This window comes from Dermacentor variabilis, unplaced genomic scaffold (genome assembly GCF_050947875.1).
Source record: "Dermacentor variabilis isolate Ectoservices unplaced genomic scaffold, ASM5094787v1 scaffold_12, whole genome shotgun sequence".
NCBI classification, from domain to species: domain Eukaryota; kingdom Metazoa; phylum Arthropoda; class Arachnida; order Ixodida; family Ixodidae; genus Dermacentor; species Dermacentor variabilis.
In genome coordinates this window covers 35,768,988-35,775,122 of record NW_027460280.1, presented here as the reverse complement: position 1 = coordinate 35,775,122, position 6,135 = coordinate 35,768,988, and the positions used below count along the sequence as shown (strand labels likewise).

The window sequence follows — 6,135 nt, the reverse complement described above, 5'->3', positions numbered from 1 at the left end:
TGGGCTCAATGTTTACCACTGGTTCTTCTGAGTATCCGGTGCGCCTTAAAGTCGGTCATCGGGTGCTCGAGCGCGGAGCTCGTCTACGGTACTCCACTACGTCTGCCCAACGACTTCTTTTCACCACAACCATCTTCGGCTGCTCTGTGTACTCACAAATATGTGACCTGCTTCACGACCTCTTCCGGGATCTAAAACCCTGTCCGACGTGTCCAGTTTCAGCACGCACACCTTACGTTTCAATTGACCTTGCCAACGCAACCCACGTCTTCGTGCGCTATGGACCCGTTCGGCCTGCTCTCCACCCGCACTACCTCGGACCCTTTCCCGTACTGGAGAGACATGAGTCCACATAGATCACGGACACTCATGGCATATCTGATACCATCGCACTTGACTGGTGGAAGCCAGCCTACTGCGATGCGACTCCCACAGTCGCAACCCTCAATTCAGCCTCGGACGTCTCCTTTCCGTTCGGTGCCCACGCTGCTTCAGTACGCCGAGTTTCGTGGACGTGCTGATATCGTTCGAAGATCATGCTGCTCTCTAGAGGAGGAGCCATGTAGCGCCAGCGACGTCGACGCGATCGCCATAGGAAAGAAGACGGTCAAACGATGCCACGAGCGGTGCGAACGCGTTTAGCGGTAACCGCGGTTAAGGTCGCCCGTGTAACAGGGGTATTAGTTGGCTAGGAACCGAAGAAATGAAAGATCAGTTGAGTTCGAGCTGCGGTGCTGGAACAACGTCTCGTTGTCTCTCTCTCTCTCATGTGCTCTACAGGTTAGTGAGATCAAGGATTGCTCTCAATTCGAAGAGAGAGAAAACAAAATCAATCAAGTGGAAACATGCGAATCTGGAAGCAGTCAAAGAGAAAGCAGATGACTTCAGGCTAGTGTTCGTGAACAAGTATGTGGCATTAAAACAGGAAGATGAAGATACCACATACATGATGAATTAGGCCGTAACTAGTTTAACAGGCCACATTTAAATTTGGAGGTAAGGTAACAAGACAACATATCTTAAAGTAATGAATAAAGGGAAAATGAGACATCCACCCGTTCGTAGCAATTCCTACAAAGGAAACCCATACGGGTTCCTCGAAAGAAAAGCCTCATAGTTGAAGAAAATTCGTCCTGGTCCGGGACTCGAACCCGGGACCACCGCCTTCCCGGGGCAGCCACTCTACCATCTGAGCTAACCAGGCGGCCAGCAGATGGCAGGGCGAAGTCGAATTTGCCGACAACACGAAACAAAGGCAAGAGTTTGACGTAGTAGTTCTGCGGAAACCCGCAAGGTGGAGAGATGTAATGAATAAAGGGAAAATGAGACATCCACCCGTTCGTAGCAATTGCTACAAAGGAAACCCATACGGGTTGCTCGAAAGAAAAGCCTCATAGTTGAAGAAATATTCGTCCTGGTCCGGGACTCGAACCCGGGACCACCACCTTTCCGGGGCAGCCGCTCTACCATCTGAGCTAACCAGGCGGCTAGCAGATGGCAGGGCGAAGTCGAATTTGTCGACAACACGAAGCAAAGGCAAGAGTTTGACGTAGTAGTTCTGCGGAAACCCGCAAGGTGGAGAGATGTAATGAATAAAGGGAAAATGAGACATCCACCCGTTCGTAGCACTTGCTACAAAGGAACCTACAAAGGAACTTTCGAGGAACCCGTATGGGTTTCCTTTGTAGCAGTTGCTACGAACGGGTGGATGTCTCATTTTCCCTTTATTCATTACATCTCTCCACCCTGCGGGTTTCCGCAGAACTACTATGTTAAAGTAAGCATTCCCAAGTAACAAAGGACCTAATAATGAGACGACAAACAAAACATAAATGTGTCTCAGTCAAGAGATTAAGTCAAACTTGCTGTACTGTCAAAGCTGATAAACAAGAAGAAAGTACCTGAATTTGGCCTAGTTAATGTTTACTACATATCATATTGACCGCTAATAAAGACGAATAAATAACGCCCGTGTCGTCGTTTTGTGTTCTCTTTCCCTGTCTTCATCATTATTAGCGATCAATATGATAAGAATAAAGTAAGTGGCATTCGAAATTATAACGTCGGAAAGCTTGAAGAAGAAATAAAAAAAGGGTGGCAACATAAAATAAATGACAAGAAAACTTGGCATAGGAAATAGCAGGATGTATGCAGTGAAATATAAGCATGCATCATCAAGTTCGAAGATACAGCAGAGGCAGCCGAGGAATTATACACGGAATCATAGAGCACCCAGAGCAACCGCGTAAGCTTCATTGAAAGTAGTGACGAACAGAATAAAGAAGCTCTATGTGTAACTAACGATGTGGTTAGAAGGGCTTTGGAAGACATATCCCTGGGAAAAGCGGTAAGAGAACGTGGAATATAAAGTCGATTTGATAAAAGACGGAAGGGTTATTATACTCGAAAACCTTGCGACCCTTGCTTAGAAATGTCTCAAGACTGTGTATCAGACAGTGGGAAGAATGCCAAGACCGTTCTAATCCATAAGCAGTAAAACGTTTAAAATTGAGACGTATAGGCCCATTTATTTACGTTCTGGATTGTACAAAATATTCACCAACGTACTTTCTAATAGAATCAGGACAACACTATACTTTAGTCAGCACAGAGAACAGGCTGACTTCAGGAAGGGGTATTCTACAATGGATAACATCCAGTGATATCACAAGCTGAAAAAACGCTTCTGTGCCGCCTGTGGCTTGGCGTGACATTCACAAGAGTTTATTCATTTCGCCTCGGAATGGCCCAAAACCCTACATGCGACAACTCTGGCTGCTAAGAGACGATTGCGCGTTTCCTTCATGAATGTGCTCACTTTAGTGCTCCTAGAAAAAACTCTCAACCGCTTGAGACAGACTGGAGAATCGCCCCTTGTCCGAAGCGTGTATCCTCGGAGACTGACCACTGGCCGACACCGTCCTCCGCACAGATGGAACGATGCCATGGAACCAAATATGCCAGGCGTAACCTTCAGAGATAGTGACAAAGATATGGGATTAGAGAGCAAACCGGAGTAGCCAATATTCTAGTTTACATTAAGAGGGAAAATTAAAAATCAATTGAATTCTGGGGTTTTGCATGCCAAAACCGGGATATGATGATGAGGCACGCCGTAGTGGGGGATCCCGGATCATTTGAGTACACGAGCGTTTTTGCCTTTCGCCCACACCGAAATGCGGCATGCCGCGGCTGCCGCGGCCGGGATTCGATCCCGCGCCCTCGAGCTTAGCAGCGTAACGCCAAAGACACTACGCCACCCCGGTGGGTAAGAGGGAAAGTGAATCTGGTCAGGCCATGTATGCTGTAATTCGTAGCGCGGATGACCGGCGGTTCACTAGAGTTGCAGCACGGCTGCCAAGAGAAAGGAAGTGCAGTAAAGGACGGCAGGTAATTAGGTGGTGTCGTGTGCTGAAATTAGAAAATTTGCGAGCATAAGGTGGAGTCAGCTGGCGCAAGGCATGGATAATTCGAGATCGCTGTGAGAGGCCTTCGTCCTGCACTAGACATAAATAATATAATGATGAGGAAAGTAGGTCCCTCACTCTAGCCTAAGAAGAGCTCAACGCTCGTCAAAATAGAAATTAATGCATTGTTCCCAGAATTAGGGTGGAAGGCCAGCTCAAGAACGGTAAAAGCTGGGGTCTCCTTAGACACCTGCTGCACGATGGCAACACCAAGTCCAATCAGAAGAGAGCTTTGGCGAAAGCTGTCCATTTGGCCACTCACTCGACTCCAGATGAGGCGGTCACGGAGCACCTCATAGGCACCTAGCGGCCACGGATGATCCGGTGCCCCCCCCCTCCAGTTTCCCGAGTACGAAGGGTGTGACGTACCATCTATGGACGAGGATTCTACCGTGGCTGAGGTCAAGCGGGTTCTCGCATCCCTCAACGGCAGATCTGCCCCTGGGTCCGACGGGATCACCAACAACATGCTCAAGCATCTCGACGACGACTCAATCGAGTTTCTTACGCACAAGATGAATGATATCTGGTGCAGCGGCCTCATTCCCAAGAGCTGGAAAGCAGCCTACACAGTACTCATACCGAAGCCAGGTAAGGCGCCGAGCATTGACAATCTAATGCCCATCTCCCTGACGTCTTGTGTTGGGAAGATGGCCGAGCACGCCATGCTTAACCGCCTCACTGACCATCTCGTGTCTAACGAATGCTATACACACAACATGATTGGCTTTCGGTCGGGGCTTTCGACTCAGGACGCCATGAGACTGATCAAGCACCAGATCATTGACTCTACCTCCGCCGACACTAAGGCAATTCTCGGCTTGGATCTGGAAAAGGCTTTTGACAACATATCGCACGCCTTTATTCTCAAGAGCCTGACAGAGTGTAACGTCGGCAAACGGGCGTACAATTTCGTGCGCTCCTTCCTTTCCTCAAGGTCCACTAGACTCAAGATTGAAGAGTTTTTGACCCAGGAAATCCAGCTTGGGCCAAAGGGAACACCTCAGGGGGCGGTGATCTCCCCGACGCTGTTCAACATCTCCCTGATCAACCTGTCGAGGGCCTTGAACAATATCGCGAACATTAACCACACGATCTACGCGGATGACATCACCATATGGTGCTCCAGCGGATGTGAGGGTCAGGTCGAGGGTGCTTTGCAAGAGGCCATCGATGTGACGGAGCGGTATCTTATCCCTACCGGGCTAAGGTGCTCGCCCGCTAAATCCGAGCTTTTGCTCTACAAGAAGAGGCGCAGAGGCGGTTCCATACCGGTCCTGGAAGTCAGCAACAGAGAGCCACATAGCATTATTCACCGGTAAGGGCTCCCCCCCTTACCGCGGGTAGACACTATCAGGGTCCTGGGAATGTTTATCGAGTCGAACGGGGCCAATGGAGCCGCCCTGAAACGCATTTGTTCCAAGACCGAAAGCGCCCTCGGTCTGATCCGAAGAATCGCCAACAGGTACCGCGGAATCGGGGAAGACAATCTGATCCGGATTATCCCCGCCTTCGTGCTATGCCACGTCGGTTATTCAGGGGCTATGCACAACTGGCTCGCATCGGAGCGCAACAAGATCAATGCCCTAATCAGAAGAGTCTTCAAGCTTGCCCTCGGCCTTCCCATCCGAACGCACACAAAAGACCTCCTCAATTTGGGAATTCACAACACGTTCGAAGAAATCGTTGAAGCCCAAGAATTTTCCCAGTTTGTCAGACTCTCCGGTACCCTAGCGGGCCGAGCCATACTTGGCAAGCTGGGACGTAACCCCACGGTTGTCAGTCTCGACGCTGTGAAGCTGCCCAGCGACGTAAGATCTAAGATTTACATACACCGGATGCCACGAAATATGCATCCCACCTACAACGAAGGACGAAGACGAGCTAGGGGTAAAGCTCTGCTCGCCAGTGCCCGCTATAACAAGGACCGAACATGCTTCGTAGACGCTGCTTCGTACGTTCAAGAAGAGGCCTTCTCCTCAGTGGTAATCGACTGTGATTCTAAAATCCTTAGCTGCGCTACCATCCGCACTTCTAGTTCCAGCGTTGCAGAGCAGGTTGCTCTTGCTCTTGCATTGAGGGACAGTGTACATGACACGATTTATTCGGATTTCAAGGCCGCTGTCAGGGCCTTTCAGATGGGAATGGTGTCTCCCCGGGCCCTACGTATCATCCAAAGTGCCAAAGACATGAAACATCACCCTTTGGCCTGGTTCCCTGCGCACCTTGGAACCATTGAGGGTGCCTTGATCAACCCCAACGAGGAGGCGCACTCGGCTGCACGAGGTTTGACTGACCGTGCGCTGGGCAACGCGTCCTCTCCTGGGCGACCCGAGCCTCTCTGCTCGTACAACGAAATCTGCAAATATAATTATCTGTCAAGAAGACTCCTACCTTTGCCGCACTCCTCGCTGTGCAGGGCCCAGGCAGTCACTCTCAAACTTCTGCAAACGAGCACTTACCCGAACCCCGCGGCGCTGCGCACAATGTACCCCGAACGGTTCCCAAGCGCGGACTGCCCTCTGTGTGGTGATTATGCGGACTTCGAACATGTCCTGTGGGGCTGCGCCTCTGCCCGTCCCCCTTTCACCCAAGAGGAAATGATGAAGCTAATTAGGGCACAGGACCACAGCTCTCAGATCCTGGCAGTCCAGAGGGCTCGCGAGAG

General features: G+C 50.3%; 1 non-coding gene across 1 annotated transcript; it reads right to left on the bottom strand.

Annotated features, from left to right (window-relative positions):
* Window positions 1-1,129: 1,129 nt before the first annotated feature.
* TRNAP-GGG (transfer RNA proline (anticodon GGG)) lies at window positions 1,130-1,204 on the bottom strand. Its single transcript has one exon. It is a non-coding gene; the product is annotated as a tRNA-Pro (tRNA).
* Window positions 1,205-6,135: the final 4,931 nt, after the last annotated feature.